This window comes from Eurosta solidaginis, chromosome X (genome assembly GCF_040869045.1).
Source record: "Eurosta solidaginis isolate ZX-2024a chromosome X, ASM4086904v1, whole genome shotgun sequence".
In the NCBI taxonomy this organism is placed as follows: Eukaryota; Metazoa; Arthropoda; class Insecta; order Diptera; family Tephritidae; genus Eurosta; species Eurosta solidaginis.
In genome coordinates, this window is record NC_090324.1 from 191,297,437 (window position 1) to 191,322,413 (window position 24,977).

Consider the following 24,977-nt stretch of genomic DNA (forward strand, 5'->3'; position numbering starts at 1 on the left):
CCTTTATTGTATTACTTGTGTTTGTTGTTGTTGTACCACTGCATTATATTTCGTGTTTGCACGTGTTGTTTTTTGTTGTACCATTGCATTTCTTTGTTCCTTGTTATTGTTAGTCGGCTGTGATTTTTTTGGGGATGCTGTTTATCGTAGACGGAGTAGTTAAGCGTTGTTTTGGCGTGTACCAAATTAGTGTTGCCGAAAAATTTTGTTACCGGTATTATAATATAAACGTGATGGTTACTATTATTGAGATTATTACTATGATTATCAATAGTGCTATTATGATTATTAGAACATTATTATTAAAATTAATAATATTACAGAAAATAAAATTAATGTAATTGTAATAATTATTAGGGCAATGATTGAAATTTATGAAACTTGTTCATATTGTGATTTACCATCGTGCTACGCCTTCCTTTGTAGTTTTCGGTGATTTTACTCTTCGGTTGTGTTTGCAAAGATGTAGATGGGCATCTGTGGAGGGTTTTGTTGCGCTTTCGCTTCTCCCGTTGATTAACTTGTTTTCATAAATCGGTTTAAGCTCTCTTAGATGCGCTGTTCTCTTCTTGCCTTGAAACGTTTTGTCCAGTTCGACGATGACTGGCGAAATAAAATTCGTGATTCTATGGGCCCGCTGAATTTTGGTGCTGGTTTGGCCGCAAAGTTGTCGGTTGATTTAGAAAGATGGTGTTTCTTTGCTAAAACTCTGTGGCCTATCGCCGGATTCCACTTCCTTCTCCGCAAATTATAATGTCGTGCCTGTTCTGCCGACGCACGTTGCTGGTTTCTTCGTACCATTTGAAATATCTCTTTCATTTTCGCTACCTTTTCATTTGCCTTTGTTGTGGCCTCGCCTGTGCCAAATGTTCGCTCGTCGTATAGGGCATTTGGGATCCGTGGCTCTCGTCCTTGTACCAAGAATGCCGGCTTGTACCCTGTTGCCTCGCACACACTCGAATTTAGTGCTAACATTATCTCTGGTAATAACTCGCCCCAGTTGGGTTGTTCTTTTCCCGTGAATTGTGCTAACATCCGTTTGATGTTTCGGTTTGCCCTCTCCGTTGGGTTCTCTTGTAGTGTATAAGGTGCTGTTAATTGGCGCTTTACTCCATAGTCCTGAAGGAGTCTCTTGAATTGTCTGCTCGTGAACTGGGCGCCGTTGTCTGTAATAATGACCTTAGGAACTCCCAATCGTGATAATATACGCTCTCTAAATGCTTTGATGAGGCTATCCGCTGTTGCCTTACGTAATGGTACGATCTCTACCCACTTGGTGAAATGATCTAGAAACACTAGAACAATGGTATTGCCGTGCTTTGAACGTGGTAATGGTCCAACGAAATCTGCGCACACCGTTGCCCATGATTCTTCGGGAATTTGGGTTAACATTTTCCTCGCTGCTTGCTGTTGATTAGGCTTGTAAATTTGAGAGGTTGTGCATTGTTGTACATACCGTTTTATATCGCGAAACATTCCTGGCCAGTAGTACCTCGTGGCTGCTCGAACTCTTGTCTTTCAGATACCCATGTGTCCGGCGCTTGGACTGTCGTGCACTTCCTGTAATATTTTACCACGTTGTGGTCTCGCTACACATAGCTTCCACGGGATCGCGTCTTGATCGTCGATCTGAACAGCTATGTGCCGATATAACTCACCGTTTTCAATTATGTAGTCTGGAAATTTCTCCGGGTTTCGTTTAACTTCCTCCTTCTTTTTTTCAAGCTATTTACACGATGTTTCGTTTTCGTGTTCCAGTCTGTTGAGTTATGCATCTTGCGGCTGTCGTGACAGTGCATCCGCTACTACGTTCAGCTGACCTTTCCTGTAGTGTACATCGAACGAGTATTGTTGCAACTCCAACGCCCATCTCGCAATACGTCCCGAAGGACTTTCGATGGCATTCAACCATTTCAATGATAAGTCGTCCGTGATTACCGTGAATTCGTAGCCCTCCAGATATGGTCGCATTTTACGTATAGCCCATACAATGGCTAAGCACTCTTTCTCCGTGGGTGAATAATCAATTTCGGCTTTGTTGAGGCGGAGGCTAAGGTACGCGATTACCTCTCCGTCGTCCAGCTCCTGTGGGAGACTGCTCCTAGCCCAAAATCGCTCGCGTCTGTTTGTAATGTGAATGTTCGTGTAAAATCTGGGCATGCCAATACTGGTGCTTCGGTGAGTGAATTCTTCAGTGTCTGAAATGCTGTTTCTTGTGTTCTTTAGCATGGTTGTCAGCGGATGCACTATTTTTTAAAACTCTGGTACGAAGGTACGCCGGTACCAGGATGCTATACCTAAAAATCGTCTTAATTCTCTTACGTTTGTTGGTGCTTGCAATTCCTTAATCGCTGCTACTTTATCTGGATCCGTGTGTATACCCTTGTTGCTTACGACATGTCCCAGATACTTCAGTTGCTTCTTGAAAAATTCGCACTTTTCGACGTTGATTCTTAAATTTGCTTTTCGTAGGCATTTAAACACTTCCGTTATATGTTTAATATGCTCCTCTAGCGTTGAGCTTGTAATTATAATGTCATCTAGGTATGCGAATGCGTTCGGTTCTAATTCGGGCCGATTACTTGATCTAATGCCCGTTGAAATGTTGCGGGTGCTGAATGAAGCCCAAGTGGCATGACGCGCTATTGAAACAGCCCGCGTCTAGGTACAGTAAATGCCGTATATTGCTTACTTTCTTCCTCCATAGGGATCTGCCAGTAGCCGTTTTTCAGATCCAGGCTACTTATGTACTTCGCGTTTCTTAGCCGGTCTAGTATGTGTTGAATCCGCGGTAGCAGGTTAGCATCGGGGACTGAGCATGCGTTGAGCTGGCGATAGTCTATACATAACCTCAACTTACCATTCTTCTTCTTTACGAGTACGATCGGTGCGCTATGCGGGCTTCGCGATGGGTCGATGTACCCTTCTCCAATAGCTCGTTTATCTCCATATTAATGGTTGCTTGCATCTTCGGGTTCCGTAGAAAGTATCTTTGTTTTATCGGCCGATCATCACGCATGATTATTTTATGCGCCGCCATACTTGAGGTACCAGTCATATTTTCGAAGCTAAGAATCTCTTCGTCTAGGAAATCTTTAACTTTTGTAGTGTTTTCAGACGGGCTTTGTTGGTCCGTAGTTAGTCCTTCCGTATCGTTCAAATCGGGCTCGCCTGCCTCAGTTATTGTCCTGCACATAACCGTGTCTTTGATTGTTTCTTCTGCTTGTAGCGTTACCGTGTGGCCGCCGAAACTTAATGATGTGTTTACCCTGGCAAGTATGTCTGTGCCGATGAAAACTTCTTCTATTAGCCCTGGGAGAACAATTATTTCGCTGTTGTACTTCTCTTTCTCAATCTCTACATCTGCCACCATTGCTTCCTTTATCGTACTGACTCTACCATCGGCCAATACCACTCGGCTTCATACCTGTTTCAAAATCGCCTTACCTAATCTCCTCGAACATGTCTGACTCATAAAACTCCTTGTCGCTCCTGTATCTACTGTTGCTGTTACTTTGCAGCCATTTATCTTTACGCCGGCCAAAATACGCCTTCGTGTTTGCTACAAAATAGTTAGACCTCCCGAATTTGTATTGCTGGAGACCCCACCCCTCGTGTCTGATCGAGTCTCCGGTCGTTTCCCGATGATGCGCGGCAACAATTTTTTGTGAGAATGTTGAACCGACCACATTCCCAACAAAAGTCTCGACGTTCATTGCGGTACGCATAGGCGCGATGTCCGTTTTCACCACATCGCCTGCACGCGGTCCTGGGATTCGTATACGTTTGTCTTGTTGGTGGGTTACTTCGTTGTGTATTGTCATTGCCAATCCTGCTACATCTGTTAATTCTTGTATCAAAAAATGGCGGTCATCTGGACACCTTGTTGGGAGTGCTCTCTATCATCCATTCGTGATATTTTCGAAGTCCTCTGCCAGACTCACCAAGCCTTCGAGCGTCTGAAATTCAGTTCGTTTTATATATAATTGATACTCACTGCGGCAGTTTTGGTATATTCTTTGCAGTCTTTGTTCCTCGGTGAGGTTCGCGTGTCTCATGAGGTTTTGTAGTTCCAAAACGTAATACTTAAACGACTCTCGTGGTCGTTGTGTTCGCTGACGTATCTCGTCTTCCAGCCTTTCGAAGTATGATGCGCTCAAGGAGAAGCGTAAAAACTCATGTTGAAAATTGTTCCATTCGCTCCAGTGACGATTATTGTTCCGCAGCCATACCAAGGCTCGGCCCTTGAGTAATTCTGGTAGCGCTCGTGGGAGTGAATTAAGGTCCAGTTCATATCCCTCCGCCAGCTCTTCTACTCTCTCGACGAAACTCAGTGGGTCACCTTTGTCATCGTACTTAATTCCCCATTTTCGTTCTCGGTCCATTACGCAGACGGTAGACGGAGGTTAGGTAAGTTGTCCTGCAAATTGGTATGACATATTAGGTATCGTAAGTATGCTTACGCTTTCAATGTTGTTGACCGGGGTCGCTGGTCGATTTCCGGAAGCGGTTCCACTGTTGCCTTGACCTTCTTGATTAGTGGTTAATGTTGTTTTGGAATGCTTTGTTTCCAACTCTGAAAAAGGTGTTTCGTAGCTCGGATTTTGGTTAACAAATTGGGCGAACTCCTTCCTCAACTCGTCGACGGTTCCGCTGTTGTTGAATCCAAACTCGGCCGCGTATGTCAAAAGATCTTCCTTCTTCAGGTAATAAATCCAATTTACCTTGACCATGTTGTTTTGTTATATGTTTCGGTGAAATAAAATATATGTCCCCTTATATGTATAAGGGTACCTGCTCGGGCGCCAATTGTAACGAACCCCGTAAGCCGGGTTTATATCTGGGGTATAACTCAGCGAATGGGTTCGCCTAGACAATAAAAGATGTTAGTTAAACGTTATAAAAAATGACGATTTATATCAATCCTTCTGAAAATCTATAAACATATGTGATTATAATATGTTTAATCACCGAGTGCTTTACACGCCTCGGTGGTATTACTTGTGAATATACGTAATAGGTGAGCGTTTTACACAACTCGCCGGATCCCTAGTAAAATACGTAGTCGTCGAGCGTTTTACACGACTCGGCGGTATACCTATCATAAACAGCTGAAGTTTGACACCACCAGCTGCTCCGTAGTGGATGTTTAACATAGCCCACTGTATAGCTCACTCTACGACTTCTAAGCCAAGAGTGCCTTGTTCATGAATTTGCCGCTCCTTTTATACCATTTTTGAGTCGGCTTCCATTGATTTACAATAAAAGTTCTTAGAACTAAGTTAAGATTACTAAATATATACTTGTACGCATGTGTGTTCGCTATCGTTTGACAGTTCCAAATCTCCTTGTCCGCTTATACGTAAGTATGTATGTTTGTGCATAATTATGTGAGTTCATACACTCTGCGATAAATTTTTCATATCCTATATATAATTTAATATGTATTATAATTATGTATGTTTTAAAATGTATGTATGATTGTACAAAGTATATTTAATTCAAAATGTATGTACATATATGTATAAGTGAATTCACTTCATGCCATATATATATAAAATATTATACTTCAGTTTATAATATTAATATGGAATTGTATTATCTACAATGAGAAATCAAAATTTGTGGAGGCCCCGAAAGCCTGTAATTTTAGGGTCTTCACAAAGTTTATATAAAAAAACAATTCATAAGCAGGGAAACTCAAAATTTCAAAGTTTTGAGTTAGTCACTCTGCTAGTGACAGGAAGGAAAAGGAGCATATGTAGAGTAGACTAAATAAAAGGAACTAGAAAAAAAATAGCTATGACTTCGCAAAAAGGCAATACTAACAGATAAATGTCACAAGGCAAGGAAATGACCGAAACGTGAAAGACAAAAATTGAAGTCAAGCAAATTGAAGGTGAAGAAAATCGCAAACTTATATTTAAAAGTTTATATAAAAAAACAATTCATAGGCAGGGAAACTCAAAATTTCAAATTTTTGAGTTAGTCACTCTGCTAGTGACAGGAAGGAAAATGGAGGATATGTAGAGTAGACTTCGTTATGACTTCGCAAAAAAGGCATACTGACAGATAAATGTGACAAAGCAAGGTAATGAAACGAAACGTGAAAGACAAACATTGAACTCAAGCAAATTTAAGGTGTACAAAAAATGAAGAAAATGATGCGAAAAAATTGATTTTTTTTCTTACCTCCTTTTTTTCAACTAACAAAAAAAGGAACTCCTTTATCCCTATACCCCTTCTTTTCCTCAAAATTTAGACCATTGCATGCAATTAGAAAAATTAAATGAAAATTAAGACCTTATGAATAGTAAGCAGATGGGAAGTTAGAAACGGAGGCTAAGTAAAAAACAACGAAGAAAATATTTGCCCAAAAAAAGGAAATTTCCCTAAGAACTATTTAAATAGATGTTAACAATGCAATGAATACAAATATTTCAGAAAATTACGTATTTAAAAAAAGGAAGCACCCGGACTCTGCTTCTCCTGTATGGTGTTGTTGTTGTTATGGTGACATGTTTGGAGTAGCCTGCTTCAGATGTTGCTGGTTTTTGCGTTCACGGTGTTCGGTGGGATTGTACCTACTACGATGATATTCACTGTTGCACTTTTTGGCGTCTACGGATCGGTGGGGAATGTTGTATAGGTCGTTGTTGGTGCTGTTCTTGCTAAACTTTCCTTGGACTTGGTGTGGTGTTTGTGTTGATGTGCATGTTTCAAATATCGCCCTGTTGTGAATTTGCGTGTATCGTTTGTGTGAAAGAGTGTATTGCCAGTGTGGGATATGTAGTATTTGTTGTTGTTGTGTTGACCGCCACTAATTTGGGCCTCTTTGCTGCCAACGATTCCAGGTTTTAGCCACCTTTTTCCCGATGCTAGTGCCCAGTGAGCTATTTCCGCAAATTAAAAATGATCTGGTACAAAAAAGACAAAACAAAAAAATTGATTAGTTATATAAAAAAATTATTTATGAAATACAGGTTACTCTTAAGACGTATGCATACTTGTTTGTCTGCTTTATTTCCTCACCTGTATACATATATACATATATATATAGGGGTGTGGAGCCATGCCCTAGAAGCCAACTTCCCAGTGGACATGCCAGGTTGGGAGAGTGAGTTAAAACACGGAAAGGTTACACTTACCTGGTATTATAAATTTTGATGGCGGGATCCAAATGAAAATTGCCGGACTAGGGTGTAAGTAGGCCTCGCAACTCCGCGCACTAAAACTTTTCGCGGACTTTTCTGACGCTTTTAAATAACGCGCACTAAAAACTTTTAAACCTTTAAAAAGTTATTACTACTTGGCACTTCACTTGCACTGGGCACTGTTACAAGAAAATATTTGCCCGTTGCCTAACTTGTTGCCCTTTTATAGCCACCGCTGTGGTAAAGAACGTTATCCAGAAACGGACAACTTTCATCTATACATGTTCAGCTTTCTTCTAGATTTCCCATATTACGCAACGGAGCGTAACAAAATTCTAGTAGGTCACTTCCACCACACCAAAAACTTTAACACAAATTTTAACATAAGTTAAGCACAAAAATACACTGATTGTAGTTTTAGAGTGTAAAAATGTTAATTCTGAACACATAGCTGAATTAAAAGTATACAAATAATTGTTAAATAACAAATACATACAGTGGTAGTTTAACAAATTCTGCTGTGGTAAGTGGTGAATGTGACCTACTAGAGGTTTTGTCAAGCTTGATTTACACTATTTTTCGTCCCTGCAACAACTTTACTCTTCAATCAATCTTTGTACAAACTAACATTAACATACTTAACAAAACAACCCAAACACATAGATACATAGCATTTGTGCCTTCACCGCTCACACTGATTCATTGACACGCTCATGCATTCATACACTTAAACGCTTACACAAAAAGGCCCATTACTGATACAGATATCTAGTTCGTGTCCAGTGCACGGACTTTTAAAATAAGAACAACAAACGAAGAACTAAAATAGTGGTAGAAGTTGGAAGATGTTTTTCCAAGAAAACAATAGCTGCAGTTCATATTTGTACAAAACAATTCATAATTTATTGTAAAACAAATAAAGCACATTTCACGGAAATAACACTTAAAAAAACATGTAAACTCAACAAGAAAATACATGTAAATTTGTATATACATAGCTTATGCCTGTATGATACTTGCTTTTTTCCTGTATTTCGAGCTTAAAATACTAACGAAAATTTACCGAAACATCTAATTACAACAACAATTTTCCAATGTCCCAAAAATACTGTCACAAAGTAACCGACTTCTGCATGCTATTGTTTCCTTAAAACTTTTTTATTTTCGTTCCAAATTATTCACAAAAAACTGATGAAAATAGCGCACGAAATTATTTGTCTGCTCATTTACTACATTTATTTCATAAACAAATTTATTTCTTGTTTGAATTTTTCACAAATTTTTCAAAATTGGTTAGTGTCACCTCTTACTGTTATTTGGGTGTGCTCGGCAATTAAAAACGTTTACCTAATGATCACACCATTTGGTTCCACTGAGAATATATTGAAATTTTCGTAGATTTTTGGGCTTTGGTGGTAGAAGTTGTAGAAAATGAAAATGGGCTAAAAACTTGGTAGTTCTACCAATAAAGTGGTAAGCATTGTTCGTGTCTTGGCTGCAATGTTGCTACGTCATCAGCAACATCGTATCTACTCCAGACACAATGTTGCCATTTTGCTGTAGCAACCGACGTTGCAACACTGCGGCCGACATACAAAGCTGGACACTTCACACGTATTCACAGATACATCCTGCCATTCGCTCGAACCACTGCTTATGATGAAAGGCTGTCGTTACACATTCATAAAAAACTATTATGTTGATGGCAGGCCACGCCAGAGGCATACGTGTGTATTTAGTATAAAATCCTCAACCGAAAGATGAAACAATAGAAAATTAAATGAAGATGACGGTGAAAAGTAACCCCACCTTAAGTTTCCCTAAAAGAAAAAAACCCAAAACACGATATATGGTTTCATTTACTAGATATGCAATTTGAGGTATCCGACCAGATTAAACCTTCTCTAATTTCAATACGGAAACCTTTTGCGATTTTCTTTGGTCTGTTATGAATTTCTCTACATATCAATACATGGTTACTCTTTCTGCTTAAATAATGAGGTATCATACAATTAAACAAGAGAAATACCCAAATATGAATATTTTTACTATCAAAAACTGAATATAGTTATTTTAGTCATCCTTTGAAATCATATCTGAACCAAATGTGTTTACTTTAGGTTATCAACAACTTTTAATAATTTTTTCCATTCAGCCTTCTGAATCTTTCTGATTATCTTTGCTATTCAGTCAACATGAATATTCTACTTACTAAATTTTACTTCTCATTGAAGATCTTATTTTGTATGAGGTTTGAAGAATAAATCGAATACGATTATTTATTCGCCAAGTCATTCATTAGTCTCAACCAAAACGATTAAAATTTATTCACAAATACGATCTGAAAATTACTGTGAAAAGCATTCAAATATTACTCCATAACAATTAAAGCCCACGTTTACAATGATAGCGATTATGAATAAAGCGTTTCGAAATATGAATCGTAAATGATTATTGAATAATAGTCACATTTAAGGTACATTTTCCTCTAGACGCTACGTTAATTTTATAGTCGAAAATTCTTTTAAGTTTGAACGTTTTAATCATCTGGGGGTGGGTCAGTCCAAATGAAATCAAGCAGCAAAGCAAATTTTTACACCCCACCTCCTCAGATTTGCATGAACATTTTTTTACAGCATCTATGGACAAATTTAACAACCCGTATTTTTCAGTTTTGCCAAAATCGCTTTAGGTATTTTTTTTATGAATTTTTATACATTTTCCGTTTTTAGTCGATTTGCGACTTTTTATATTCGGCGACAAAAGGTACTTTTCAGCAAAAAGCCTGTTATGGATTTAGGTCTTGTCTAAATATGTGTTTTCATCCTTTAAAGTTGATATTTATGATATTTTTGCTCAGCATGGTCTGGTCAGAGAAGTGTTCCCTCCATAATCTAAGCACTCTCTGGACATCAGTTACAAGGTCGCCGTTTTCGTTCCTACAGGAGTTTGCCCCGGTCTTAAAACCTTCCGTCATCCGCCGTATTTTTTGGTAAAATTTTCGGGCGTTATTCCTGGTGGCTAGCAGCTTAAGCTCCTCGCACTCACGCCTTTCTGCTTCTGCTTTTTTCTTCCTGAAAAGGCGTCCCGCTTCCTTTTTCAACTCACGACAGCGTTCACACACTCCTCTTGTCGCGCTCGCTTTTAACGTAGCCCTGTAGGCAGCGTCTTTTCTTTCAGTTGCAACGGGGAATTCTTCATCGTAACAGTTGTTTTTTCGTGGTAGCCGGTAACCAATTTTTTCCTCGGCGCCAGTACGGTGTGCTTTGGAAATATGCTCCCACTGCTCCTGTATTCCTTCAGGATGAGTTGTGCTCTCAGAGAGCAGGTGTGAAAGTCGAGTTGCGAAATCATTGGCAGTCTGTTGTGATTGAAGCTTTTCGACGTCTAGCTTTCCTTGTGTTTTTTGTTCCTTGGTTTTAGCCGCGTTGAGGCGGGTGCATATTTTGGCTGCAATGAGATAATGGTCCGATTCGATGTTAGGTCCTCCGATCGTGCGCACATCTAAAACATTGGAGGCATACCGTCCGTCTATCGCAACGTGATCGATCTGATTGCGAGTATTTCGATCAGGAGACAGCCATGTAGCTTGATGTATCTTTTTATGCATGAACCTCGTGCTGGATATGACCATGTTTCGAGCACCGGCAAAGTCAATCAGCCTCAGTCCGTTAGGAGAAGTTTCATTGTGTAGGCTGAACTTTCCGACTGTAGGGCCAAAAACGCCTTCTTTGCCCACCCTGGCGTTAAAGTCACCAAGCACCACTTTTATATCGTGAAGGGGGCAGCGCTCCTATGTGCGTTCTAATTGTTCATAAAAAGTGTCTTTCAACTCATCGTCTTTCTCCTCTGTCGACGCATGGGCGCAGATGAATGATATATTAAAAAATTTTGCTTTTATTCGGATAGCGGCGAGACGTTCGTCCACAGGTGTGAACGCCAGAACTTCGCGACAAAGTCTATCTCCCACCACGAATCCGACGCCGAAACTGCGCTTATTCGTATGGCCACTCCAATAGATCTCACATGTTTTGATCTTCTTTCTTCCTTGCTTCGTCCAACGCATTTCTTGGATGGCGGTGATGTCAGATTTTGCTTTGACGAGGACATCAACCAGCCGGGCATCTGCACCAGTCCCATTCAGGAAGCGGACGTTCCAGGTGCATGTAGTCGTCACATTAAATTCATTAACAGTTTTTTTCTTAGACCACGATTGGGGCGTCAGTGTCAAAATTTGAATTTTTTCTTGATTACTTTTAGTGATTTTCAGTATTTCTTATATAGAATCAGCAAGGCAATCCAAGTCTTCAGCTTTTTGTGCTATAGTATATAAAGCTTCAATTGACGAACATGACGAATCTGATTCTAATTCTTGCTGTGGTAGTTTCAAGACACTGGCATCCTTTGATTTGACTTTACTTTTTAATTCAGTTACTTTTCGCTTTGCATAATTAACTTTTGATCCCATTGATAAAGATTTTAGTTCTATTGCTGAAACGCCCAACGTTGCCAAACTTGTGTTTAAATCATGCTTTTCTAAAGCTATAGACGCGGTGTCCGGTTTTCTTTATTTTATTGGTGTAAGTACACTATTGTCAGTATTTCCAGTTTCGAGATTAATGTCATCTTCAATTACTTGTTCATTTTCATCAACATGTGCCACAATGTTTTTCCTATAGTTGTCCCAGATCTTTTGACCAGGAATTAAGATAATTCCTCTTTTGTGTTTTACCACTTTTGCAAGTTGCAATGAAATTGGCCTTAAAGAAGCTCTAATACCTTTTTTGTGGACTTTATTGGGGTCACAACACTTCTTTTGAAAATTTTCATAATATTCTGTATAAAACAGAAAATGTGGAGACATATTTCAGAACTAGGTGGTAAGTTTTGGGTTAACGTCCAACCAATGAGTTCTTGATTTCATCTGACAAATTTAACACTAGCTGGGTTTCTTTCTTGTTAGTAAAATCTTGACTGTGACAAGAATAACTTGTAACCAGGCCCACAGTACATTGTTCCTCAGATACAGATGTCGAAACTTCTTCAGAACTCATTTTAAATTAGATCTATTATTCAATTAGTTTTAAACCCTAAAAATACATTAAAAAAAATGTTTGTAAATACTTTTTCTGCTTGGTTGGGTTTGGAATTCTTTTTCATTAAAAAAACTCATGCTTAGTAATTCTAGCAAAGAGTTTTGATTAAGAAGAGCAGTCGCTCGTTTTTTTTTGGGAAAATGCTGGAAAATCGTCCATAAATTGGAATAGCACAAGGTGGCTACACCGCATAAACATATATATAAAAAACTTCTTTAAGATAAAATTCGGCTAAAATGTTGTGCTTTATAGCGATCTCTAGACAATCGTAGCAAACTGGTGGCTCTTATTAATCAAACCTTATATATTCTAATCCTTTGCAATTATTTCACTTACCAACAATTTTGTTATTTAAAATAGAAACACTTTGCATCACTTTTTTGTAGTTACCAAAAATACTTCTGTTAAAATATTGTTTGTTTTACACAATGCACTCAAGGATTTTAACGGTACTCTGCTACCAGCTACAGCTGTAAAATGAGGGTTGCCCCATTGTTAAAATATTTTTGAACATAATACCTTAAAGACCCAAACAAATTCGACTTTTGCGTCGCTTTGGAGCTTACGTTGCCGATAAAAATAAATCTAACGATTCAAGCCTTTTTTAGGTCACTTACGATCAAATACCCACAAATTTTATTTTGCAGTATGATAGTATTTTTCATTCTCTTTTAAATGACATCTTTCTTGGCTTCGTACCGGGTGTTGGAAAAAAGTGTTGACCATTTATGGAGAAGACCATGCTGAGAAAAAAATCCTAAATAGCAACGGGAAATATTTTGAATAGGGTGCCACGATTTTCCAACTTTTTTTTTTGAGGGGTGGAGGGGGTCCAAAAAATCACAAAATTCTCGTCCGCAACTCTAGGAAGCTCTTAGTTTATGAAATATAAGCTTTTTAATTTCCAAATTTAGTACAATTTCAAGTTAAGTCCTGCACTTAAAATTCGGATCGCACATGTTGGTAGCGGTATCAAAAGACGCGTATTTGCGTCAAGATTGAGAATCCGAAAGCAGAAACTATATTTTGTTATCTCGTTTAAAAGTTATTCGCAGAAAACCCGTCGCTACTGTTGTCGCTTTTTTCGTTGTTGCAATTAAACAAACGAAAACAAATGAAGGTGGTGAATAGTGTTGCCAGCTCCGCAACAATATCTTTTATCTTGGTAGAACATTATAAGGTGGTGGCACGTCGACATAAATGCAAACAAACATACGCATAAGTCCATAACAGGCTTTTTGCAGAAAAGTACCTTTTGTCGCCGAATATAAAAAGTCGCAAATCGACTAAAAACGGAAAATTTATAAAAATTCATAAAAAAATAACTAAAGCGATTTTGGCAAAACTGAAAAATACGGGTTGTTATATTTGTACATAGACAATGTAAAAAAATGTTCATGCAAATCTGAGGAGGTGGGGTGTAGACCCTGGATAATTTCATTTGGACTAACTCGGCTGGATATTCTGGTGACGATATGATATAATGATATGAATAAATTTCTTTAGGATTATCTGTTATATTTAATTGCGGATTCTGTGGCTGATAGTTAATCTGCGTTAGGGTTCTGGTGTCCTCGCTCGGAGTGAGCACGTGAATTTGGGTTTGATTTGTAAAAATCAAGAATAGAATGGGCCGAGTCCCCATAGGTTCTGTGGCAGATATCGGATCTGCGTTAGGTTATTGGTTGGCCTCGTTTCGAGTGAACGAGAGCTGGGTTTTGGCCATCCCTTTCCCTGGACGCAACTCGTCCGGCTTTCTGTTAGGCATTCCTTCCGTCTCCGTTACCGCGAGAGCATAAATTTAGGGGATCGTGTTTACTCATGTGGCGAGCCCGGGGATTCCGCTGTGGCACATTGTGAATGTGGATGGGTTCACGACAGGAAGGTGGAGTTCGGAAGGGAGTGATGGAGAGGAAAGGAGGGATTGTTAGGAGGAGCTCTTAGCCTTCTAGAAATCCGTCTCTTCCGTTGGAAAAAGAATCAGTTTGATCAAAGGTTGTCTGAGTTTAACCTTCTCGGTTTTGAGGTCGACTGCGCGTACTCGGTCATCTTCGCCGGGGTGTACGTTGACAACTCGACCTAACCTCCATTCGTTGGGAGATAAGTTGTCTACTTTGAGGACAGCGAGATCTCCCACTTCTATATTTTGTTTGGGATACTGCCACTTCACTCGTTTTTGAAATTCGGATAGATATTCCACTTTCCATCGTTTACAAAATTGTGATGGAGGGCGTTGAGTTTCTGCCACCGATTGATCATCGAGGCAGGGCTCTCACTAGCATCTGGTTCTGGCGGGGCCAGTAGGTGACTGCCCGTGAGGAAGTGGGCTGTGGTAAGCTGCTCTAGGCCCGTTGTGTCATTGGATGCCGGGCTGAGCAGCCGCGAGTTCAGGCATGCCTCGATGCGGCACAAGAGTGTATGCACAGCCCTCTGATATGAGGAAAGCCCGCAGGGATGAAATGCCACTTTAGAGACTGGTGGCTGTATTTTGAAATAGTTATATCTCGGGTTTCAGAGATGAACGTCTTCAACTCCGCTCGTAAAGAGATTATCAAGAGATAAAACGGGCAAATGCCGCCAAAAATGATGGGGGAGATCACCAGTGGCATCCAGATGAATCGCCCGTGTGGAAAACATACAAAGAGGTAAACATAGCTTTGGGATAGGCGACACCCCCTGCCGCGGTAACTTTTGGTGTCGAAGGGTCCGGCGAAGTCGACTCCAGTATTCTGAACTATAATGCTGTTTCTGATAAATTGTAATGACAAGTTGAGTTACTGCTTTGATCTCATTAGGGGAGATTAAGGGTGACGACCTGAAATGATTTTTTTGTTTTGGGGTGAGTTCTTCAGTAGAACCTCATTACGTATGATAACACTCGTAAAGCCCTTGGTAGGTCGGAAAAGCGTTGAAGAATATCGGTAGTATGTACGGTTGTCGTTGCGCAGGTCTTCGCCTTCTTTTCCTCTACGGAGGTGATGTAGTCACTTTCTTGTGCTGGCCATTGGGATTTGTCATCTTGCAGCCAAGAAGGTCCCTGCCACCACACCGAATTGTTGACCAAACGCAGGTAAACCTCTACTGCCTAAATCTGCTGGGTTTGGATCCGAGTTCACGTGAAGCCAGTCCTTGCTACCGGCCATGTCGATGATCATGGATCTTGGTGATCCGATGTGCGACGAAGGTTGACCAGGAACAGGGCGGCTTTCGTATCCATGCGAGTACGATAGTTGAATCCGTCCAAAGGTGGACTTTCACTGGTCCCAATTTGAGGTTCCTGAAAATTGATTCTGTGATTTCCTCTAACAATACGGCTCCGCAAATTTCCAATCGTGGAAGAGAAAGAGTTTTCACTGGGGCTACTCGTGTTTGGGCTAGAAGCAGGTTTGTCCAGATGTCATTATCCGTTTTCATGCGCATGTAAATGGCTGCTGTATAAGCCTTCTCAGATGTGTCACAAAATCCATGGATCTCGATGTCGGTTTCTGGTGAAAAGTTGACCCATCTAGCTATCCTGATTTTATCGATCTCATGGTATTGGTCGGTGAAGGTTTTCCATCGTTCCATTGTTCCAGCGTACTGGTTGATACTGGTTCGTCCCAAGCGGTGCCTTCTAACCATATACTCTGCATGAGTATTTTTGCACAATGACCATTGGCGCAGGCTACATAGATCAAAGGGTCGAAAAGTTTGGCTATAGCGGATAAGATTGCTCATTTGGTGATGTTTTCGTCATTCTCTAGGGTTCCTGCTTTGAAATAAAATACATCTGAGTGAGCGTTCCGTCGTATTTCCAGGGCCTTTACCGAACTAGCTTCTTCGAACGCTAGGAAGTCTTCGCTGAGCAAATTCCTCACAATTTGAAGCCAATTTGCGTAATGGAATGCCAGGTAAGGCTTCGCGAATCTCGTTTCTTGCTTTGATGGTTGACGCTAACGGTATAGTCTCCATCGTGGGATTAGTATTGGAGAATAGCATTTAAACTAATGCCATTTGCCGTAGGGCTTGAGTCACTTAATACGACGCGTACTTTTGTAGTGGTACTTTCTGCTTTAACAGCGGCGTGGTGGGGCAGGAAGCAATTATCCTAATCGTCGGATTGAATATTGTTTTTTAATTGTCTCATATGTCCGAGCGTTTCATATTCAGACAACACTCGAACATATTCTTTACCTAAATCTGGGTTTTATAAAAAGCCGCCCCTCATTCCGGAAGAATTGAGAGCATACGCGCTTCAGCGACAGTCCTAAATTAATAATATTAGGGTATTCCTGCCTGAATGGTAGTGACACGGTGTACCTTCCATTTTCACTTCGTTTCGTTGTTTCTTTAAATATTTGTTCGCAATACCCTTCCTATTCGTTTAATATTTTATTTTTGGGCACATCTTCTACCTCAAAGAAAGCTTTTAGTTGGTTGTCTAACGCAACCTCGTTGTAGGATGACGTGATGCTCTTCGTTGGATTCGGTGCTTCCATTCGACCGGTTAATATCCAACCGAACACTGTCTCTTGGGCCAAAAGTGTATTTAGTACATTTTTTTTATACCGCTCATTATAATTTGGGGATATATGTCTCCGCCAAATCTTCGTTGACGTAGAACCTCTTGTCTGCCCAAACCAATTCGGGGAATGCCTGCATAGTCATTTCGTGGATATTGCAGGATAGAAGATTCCCAGTGAGTTTAGCTAGAACGAGAACGCGCGTAGCCAGGCTTAAGCAGAGATTCACTGGTGAACGTAATTCAATGTTGAATGCTTCTTTCTCCTGAGCTGACACCGCATTTGTGATGCCTGAAACCTGAGCATGCATTTTCCTCGCTGGCAAATTGATTCTGCGTTTCAGTCTTTCAGTTATAAAGGAGCATTCAGACCCAGAATCAATTAATGCCCGCGCGGTGAGGTCGGTACCATTATGGTGAATGTGTACGCGAGCAGTTCCTAATAGCACACCTGTGCTGGAATTGGCATGGCAGGATTTGAAATTCTGGTTCGTAGAGGAAGGTGCTTGTCGCGACTCCTGTATTTTCCGTGCCTGTGCCAAAGTTGACGGGGTATTATCCGCATCTTTGAAAGGGTTGCGCGCCGCAGTTTGCTGAAGAGTATCGGCATGCAGGTGCGTGTGGTGGCGGGATTGGCATTTGGAACAGTTGTAAGAACTGGTGCACCTCGTCACTGTGTGTCCTGGGGATAAACAGTTCAGGCAGCCATTTGTGGATTTAACGAATTTAATCCATTCTACCGGGGTTAACACGCAAAAGCGGGTACAATTGCGTAATCTGTACTCAGGGGATTTGCACATTTTGAGAATTGATTTTATTGTTTGCTTAGATACTTTTGTTTGAAAAGCACCAAGTCTTTTCGTAGGGGTTTCTGTCGATTGTCGCGACGCTTTTGATTTTTGCGCTTTAGAAGTGGCATTCCCTGTAAAAGCAGACACTGTTTCAAGTGCCTGAAATCCATTAGACAGGAAATTGTCCATATTCTCCCACTTTAATATGTCCGTTTTGTGGTCAATGCTCTGCTCCAATAGAACCAACGTGTTTTCAGGTAATTTTGTCGAGCATAAATAGGTGATGATCGCATCCGAATTTGAAACATCCATCTGATGGGTTTTTAGGGATGCCAAACAATTATTTATGTCGCGCTGTAAAGTTTTAATTGAGCTGCCGCACTCGCTATATATCTTTTTTAGATTAAACAAAATTTTTTGTTATGAGTTTACGAGAATCCGTTTATTCTCATATCTCTCACATATGTTTTTCTGTCTCCAAGCCTTCATTTGTCAAGGGACATTTCTTGACGATGTCCTCTGCCTCACCTTGTGTTTTTTGGTTAAGGTGGAACAACTTTTCTACCGGACCTAGGTGACTGTTGTTTTTGTAGATGGCCGTGAACAGGTCCCGGAATGTTCGCCAAGATAGGTTGTCGCCCTTGAATAGCTCAGTATCGCAAGCTGGCAGGCGGATACTATGTTCACGCGCACGACCTCCTTCGGGTCGAACCCCACCATCTTTTTCCTGCTTCAATTTAGCTTGAAGTTCAGTCATGTTAGACATGCATCGCAGGAATACGGCATATGCCGCTTTATGCTTGATCTTGACCGCTGAAATCTTTTTTGCGTCAAGAATGTCTGAGTCAAGTAACTCATCGAGTGTGGTCTCTACTTTTGCCAACTTAGCTTGCAACACTTTTTGCTGTATTGCTAGACTGTGTACTGTGTGCAGAGCTGCACTTATGTCGTTAAATTCGGCCTCGAACTCGGTTATTCGATCGGCCAATCTGATGTACGCTTCCATGTTCATGGATGAAATGTCGTGAACGAATTAAAAAAAAAGCGATATAAATCTGAATAAACCTGAGAGAATCACCCAATCAATAACTACTAAATTACGAAAAACTTTATTTATTACTTTTATTTAATTTTCTGACTTTGCAGACTATTTTGTGCCGTAAAACAGAGAGCAGGGGGAAGCAACACCAATGTGTATTGTGTGAAGTAAAGGGGGGCCACTCGCCACTTCAACATTAAATTTTATTATAAAATAAGTGCGCGCGCTGATATGAAACTCGACGAAAAGTGTAAAAAACGTGTGATAAATCTTGTGCAACAAAGACAAAGAAAACTTTGTAACAAAGATTGATTAGAAAACTAGTGAAAATAATAGTGACGCAAAAAGAAGCTGAAATTTGCCGCAATCGAGTGGCGTGAAAGTTTTGTGAAAGTGAGGTTATGTGCACCTCTTCCTTGTGCTGTGTCCGGAGAGTCTTGCCGCTAATGGGGGGACAGACCAGATAGTCACAAGGAATCTAAGACAACGTTAATGCATTTGCACTTAATTATCTTCTCGACACTAAATATGTTTCACACTTTTCGCGGTTAACAGATTGCGTGTGGCACTCAAAATATATTTTATACACGGTTTTATTTATTTTATAACCAAAAAAAATTATGGCAAGAAATATTGCACTTACTTTTATTTGGCGATTTGCTACTCTTGTGATGATGTGGCAAGATGACTTGTGGTGTTACAGTTGGTTTGGCCGTAATGGTTGCTCAGTGTTTTGACGCTGATTTAAAATTTAATATAACTTTTGCTCTTTGTGGGCAAATGGCTTTTCTGGATACATTTTTTTGGCTGATTTGTGGACTGTATTTTTAGCTTTTAGGTGTTGTATTCCAAATTCCTGGAGAAGAAGGACCAAATGTTCGGCCGGGGTGCGTCTGATCCTTGCGAGAGGTGGGCACACCGGGTCGATCTCAATGAACGTGTGTATTTGGAAATAAAATAAGAGAAGACAAGAATTTCTCGTTATAAATTATAGGCTTTATTGGGTAAAATTAAGAAATATCAAAGGTCACAATATTACCTGAATAAACGCAATGATACGCACAGATCGCTGGCAGCAGATGTGTACAGAACGGCTGTTGAAATCCAAGAGGCCGGTTGTACCGCCGGCGACAACCGTTGGCCCGAAAAATCCTCCGTTTGGAGGGGAAACACACATAAACGTCGACATGCATATGCATGAGTGCTGACAAAAAACACACATTCACGTGCATGTACATGCATGCGCACATGCGTGTGGCGGTGATGGTGTGGGTTGCTATAAGGTACAATCGAGTATCGAGTTGCAGAGTTGCCTAAGAGGGGTCGCAATCAGATGCGGAAAAGTTAGGCATCCTGCCTAAACAAAAATTGAAGTTCAGAATTTCTGTTTTTTAGTTCAGAAAATTATAATTGAACTTAAGTTATAATTTTCTGAACTTTAGTTGAGATTCCTGAGAATTGTAATTTACTGAACTTCTATTGAAAATTCAGAGCTTCAAGCGTAATTTTCGGAACTTGAATTGAAAATTTCAGAACTTGAATTGCAACCTACTGAACTAAACCTGAAAAAGGTGTGGTAACACATTTTTTTATATAAAGTGAACAATTTAACATTTTCTCTGTCAGATAAAGTGGTGAATTGCCAATCAGTGGTTTGAAACCACTTGCATTCGTGTTGGCGCTTCTCTATATCATTAATATAACAATATCTTTTTAATACTTTAATTAATAGAAAAATATAAATTTTTTTTTCTTTAGAACTGTGCACAAAAATGTGTAATTTTACATATCGCAACCTAAACCAAAAAGTGTTGCAACTCATAGTCAGAGTAGCTTTGTGTTGAATGTTGATTTATACCACGAAAATAACAAAACCAGGATAAACGATAACGTTGACTACCAAAAAAACATAAGTTATTTCACGATGCTTTCATGGATCGATTTACACTTAAATACCGATGTAAAATTTTTTTAAGTTGTGACATTTTTAGTTTAGGATGCGATATATACATTCAGTGGAATAATTCTACATTCAGGGTACGTTATGCAATTTTCACCAAGGTTTCCTTGTTTTTTCGTGATTTTCCAATAATAACGTAGGTACTCATAGTAATTTTTTGTTTTGAATTATGTGATTACAATATTTATAGGGACCATTTAGTTGATGGTATTGGTACTTTCAGTTAAGTTCATCACAAATATATATATTCAAACAAATTTTTTGTTATACATCTACATAGTTTATAAACTTTGGTTACAAATTAATGACAAATTCGTTGCAATTAAATTGCTTTAAACATCTTTGCAAACTTGACGCGGTTGTTGAATATTTTTTTAAAAAGCTTGGAATAAGAAAAAAGTTATTACATATATGTAGGATAGGATAGGATAGGTTAGGTGGTAGCTGCCCTGATCAGGATAGCTCACTTGGACAACACGAAGGTCCGTTGTGATACCACATGCACCAAAAATAACAGTGACTTAGATCTATCTACTTAGAGAATCGTTGGGTAGCAACGATAAAGCTCCGAATAATACCGATCTCAACTTTGGATAAATCCTCTGGAGATCCCAGTGAGTCGCGACCGAAATACTTTCGCCTAGTTCTGGCAAAAGCTGGGCAATCAAGCATAAAGTGATTTGGTGATTCCTCCTCATCATCCTCCCTACAGCTGCAGCAGGATGGAGTTTCCAGTATATTGAGACGTACCGCATGGATACCCATGGGACAGTGCCCTGTCAAAATTCCAATGACCATTGATAGGTGAGCCTTAGTGAACCCAATTATTTCAGCAGACCTCCTGCCATCCACTTTCGGGCAGAAAGATTTTGCTAGCCTGCAAGACGTGGTGTCCACCCAACGTTTGCTGAGCTGATTCGAGGCCCAGCTATGGAGGAGTAATCCACAGGTGGCCAGCGGGATCCCGAAATCCCTACAGCCATCTTCATCCGGTTCAGTTGTACCGATGCGGGCTAAGAGATCCGCTTGACAGTTACCCGGGATATCGCTATGGCCCGGGACCCAGATAATCTCAATTGTAAAATAATTCGATGCAATCGCAAGCGAGGTCAGGCACTCCCAGACCACCCTCGATCGCACTGTAGTTGAGCTCAAGGCCTTGATAGCCGCTTGGCTATCAGAGTAGATGTTAAATTCCCTAACCGCAGAGCACTGGATAGCATTCCATCCACCGCATCCTTAATCGCAGCAACTTCCACTTGGAATACACTGCAGTGATCAGCCAAATTAAATTTGCGGCTTAAATTTAGCTCTTGACAAAAGACCCCCCCCACCAACCTTTCCAACAAGTTAATCGGTCCCATGTCCCAGATAATTCCTCTTCCCCACTCCTCTCTCTCTGGAATGACTGGGGTGAAGGTTGTATAGGGGACAGTTATCGGCATACAATAGTCCGTTATGTGTGGGATAAAGTCGAAACTGGTAAGAAGGCTAGAGTGTCCGCCGTCCGAAAGTCCATATCCCATATCACGAAGCCTGACCAACGACCTTGCCGCGTCCGCCTTTCCCGCAATATCTACTGGGTATATGTTCAGCATGACGTTCAGTGCCAAGGTAGGTGTTGTTCTGAGAGCGCCACTGATACCGATCAGGCGCCGTCCGTTGCACTGACACTAACATTTTGGAGATGCTCGCCGTGTCCAGCGCTTTCCACCAGACCAGCTCCCCATATAAAAGAATCGGTTTGACCACCATCTCATAAAGCCAGTGTACTACTCTTGGCGAGAGTCCCCATCTCTTTCCGATAGCCCCTCTGCAGCAGTACAAGGCAATGGCGGCCTTCCTGGCCCGATCTTCCACATTGGGTCTCCAGGACAGTTTCTTGTCCAAAACAATCCCCAAATATTTAACCATATCAGAAAGTACCAACGGCACCCCTCCAATCGAGGGATTTCTGAAATCGGGCAACTTATATCTCCTTGTGAAAAGAACCAATTCCGTTTTTCCCGGGTTGACCGCCAATCCACATGATTCAGCCCACCTAGCCACAGTGTCCAAGTAGCCCTGCAGAACATCGCGCACGGTGCCCAGAAATTTAGCGAGGTCATCTGCATAGGCAACCACCAGACAACCATTGGCTTCCAGCTCCACAAGAAGCTCGTTGACTACCACAACCCAGAGGAGAGGAGATAGGACACCCCCCTGTGGCGTACCCCTGCACTCCTTTCTCTTAATTATGGCCCCTTCCCACTCCGCTGCGACAATTCTGCCGCATAGAAGTTTGCTAATAAATTCAACCAGAGCCGCCTCGACTCCTAAACCCACCAGAGCTCTTTCGATTGCCCCGGTAAGACATTGTTAACAGCCCCCTCGATGTCTAGAAAGGCACCCAGAGCATACTCTTTGTGTTCTAGGGACCCCTCTGTTTGCTTTACAATCGAATGGAGAGCCGTTTCCGTCGATCTGCCCTTGCAGTACGCATGCTGTGAAGCTGACAGTAACCCCCGAGGTATCCTTTCCCGTAGGTACAGTTCAATCAACCGCTCAAACGTCTTAAGAAGAAACGACGAGAGACTGATTGGCCTGAAAACCTTAGGCGATACATGAGAGCTTCTGCCGGCCTTCGGAATGAAAATAACCCTAACAGTGTGCCAAGACTTCGGGATATAGTTAAGCCTGAGGTAGTTAGTATAGATGATGGCCAACCAGCGGCAGGGAATCCCCAAAGACATATATGTAACTAAAATAACAATTAACTTCCTTTTGGCATGTTATGGCTCTGAAAATTATCAGAGGGATACCTTAATAGGCAAAAATATGTAGTTTAACGTATGCGGGTATGCATTATTTATATGCTGGATTTATTTTTGAGATACCGCCTTTGTTTATGCCGGTTGTGGCTCACCGTTAAATATCTTCTCATGGTGTCTTCAAAAATTCGATCCTGCCTTGCAGTTTGAAAACATCTCAATTAGTAGGCATGGACAATGTAAGTAATGAGATTTTAAAACAATTTAAATTACACTACCAAAAAGTACGCTGTTCACGAGTTTCAGTTTAGATAAAGATCGTTTGCCATGTATTTCGCCCCAGTTAAAATAGAAAAGAACGTTGTCAGAGAAAATTTTCCTCATTACTCCAATAATGTCTGATGATGCACCTTTCAGCATAAAGATATATGATTTCTAAATACCGAAAAACCAATTTAAGTTATGAAACACAATTAAAAATATTCAAAAATACCATTGATTCTTGATAATCATCTGAGTCCAACTTTTTCTCAATGTCATAAACTGAATCCAGCGATGTTAGTGGCATAACGACGGCGAACTCGGTGTGAGTATCATTTTCCGTTTCTCCGCTGATACGGGATACTATTTTGTGCGTTTTCTTAATCAGCACTTTTGAGTCACCCACGACTTTATGTTGAACCATGACTTCTGCCAATTCTGGAAGCTGAAATGATAGCATAAATATTAATGAATGAGAATCAAGGTATTGCGACTACAACTACTAGGGTTCCAAACAGTTCAATATTTCACTATGCACCTTTTCTTCGATCTTAGTCAATCTAGATTCCAGGTCGATATGCTTCTATAATATTGTTTGTAGTATCGCCATTATATTTTGTTATGGAAGTCTTCGTTGGTTATGGAAGTAGCCGCATTATTCAAAACGGTATTCATTGTATTTAAGGTGGAGCGAAAGGACGCGCTGTGTTGTGCTACATCAACGAAATCGGCATTTGTTGAATTGGTTTTGGAGGGAGGTACATCAATCAATTATTGAAATTGTTGTTTACAGCGTTTGAGCTATATGGAAACGGTTCGCTGTGTTGTGCTACATCGAAAAAATGGGCATTTGTTGCATTGAAGCCCTTTGACAAATAAAACTTTCGAAATATTGGCTTGTATGGTTGGTTGGTTTTGGCGCTAAACGGAGTACGGAGATTGGCGTTCTTTTCATATGATCTGGATGGAATTGGCTCACTGATTTGTGCTACATCGTCGAAATAGGGCTTTGTTGCATTAGAAGTGGAAGGAAACGCATCGACCAAATTGACATTGCTTTGCCTTTTACCAGCTTAATCTTTTTAATCCTTATTTGGTTGGCTGTAGAGCTAGACGAAGTACGGAAATTGGCGTTATTTGCGTTTGATTTAGATGGTACTGGCTCAGTGTTTTCTGCTACATCGACGAAATAGGGGTTCTTTGTATTGGGAGCGAAGGGAAGTACATCTGCCATATCCTTGGATGTTTGGTTGGTAGTAGAGCTGGAGATATTTAAAAAGGCGTTGCTTTTCCTTTTTCTTTTATCTATGTCTCCTTCAAATATGTCCTGGCTCGCCATTCTTTCTGATCATATGTTCTCCATGCAAAAAAAGAAATACAATTACGAGCAGCATTTATATAATTTTGTTTGAAACTATATGAGGA

At 40.5% G+C, this 24,977-nt stretch overlaps 1 long non-coding RNA gene across 1 annotated transcript; it reads right to left on the minus strand.

The window, feature by feature from the left end:
- Positions 1–23,247: 23,247 nt before the first annotated feature.
- LOC137234266 (uncharacterized) lies at positions 23,248–23,883 on the minus strand. The gene is made up of 3 exons (XR_010947760.1): positions 23,785–23,883; positions 23,570–23,726; positions 23,248–23,507 (listed from the first exon to the last, which is right to left on the minus strand). It is a non-coding gene; the product is annotated as an uncharacterized lncRNA (long non-coding RNA).
- Between the last annotated feature and the right edge of the window lie 1,094 nt (positions 23,884–24,977).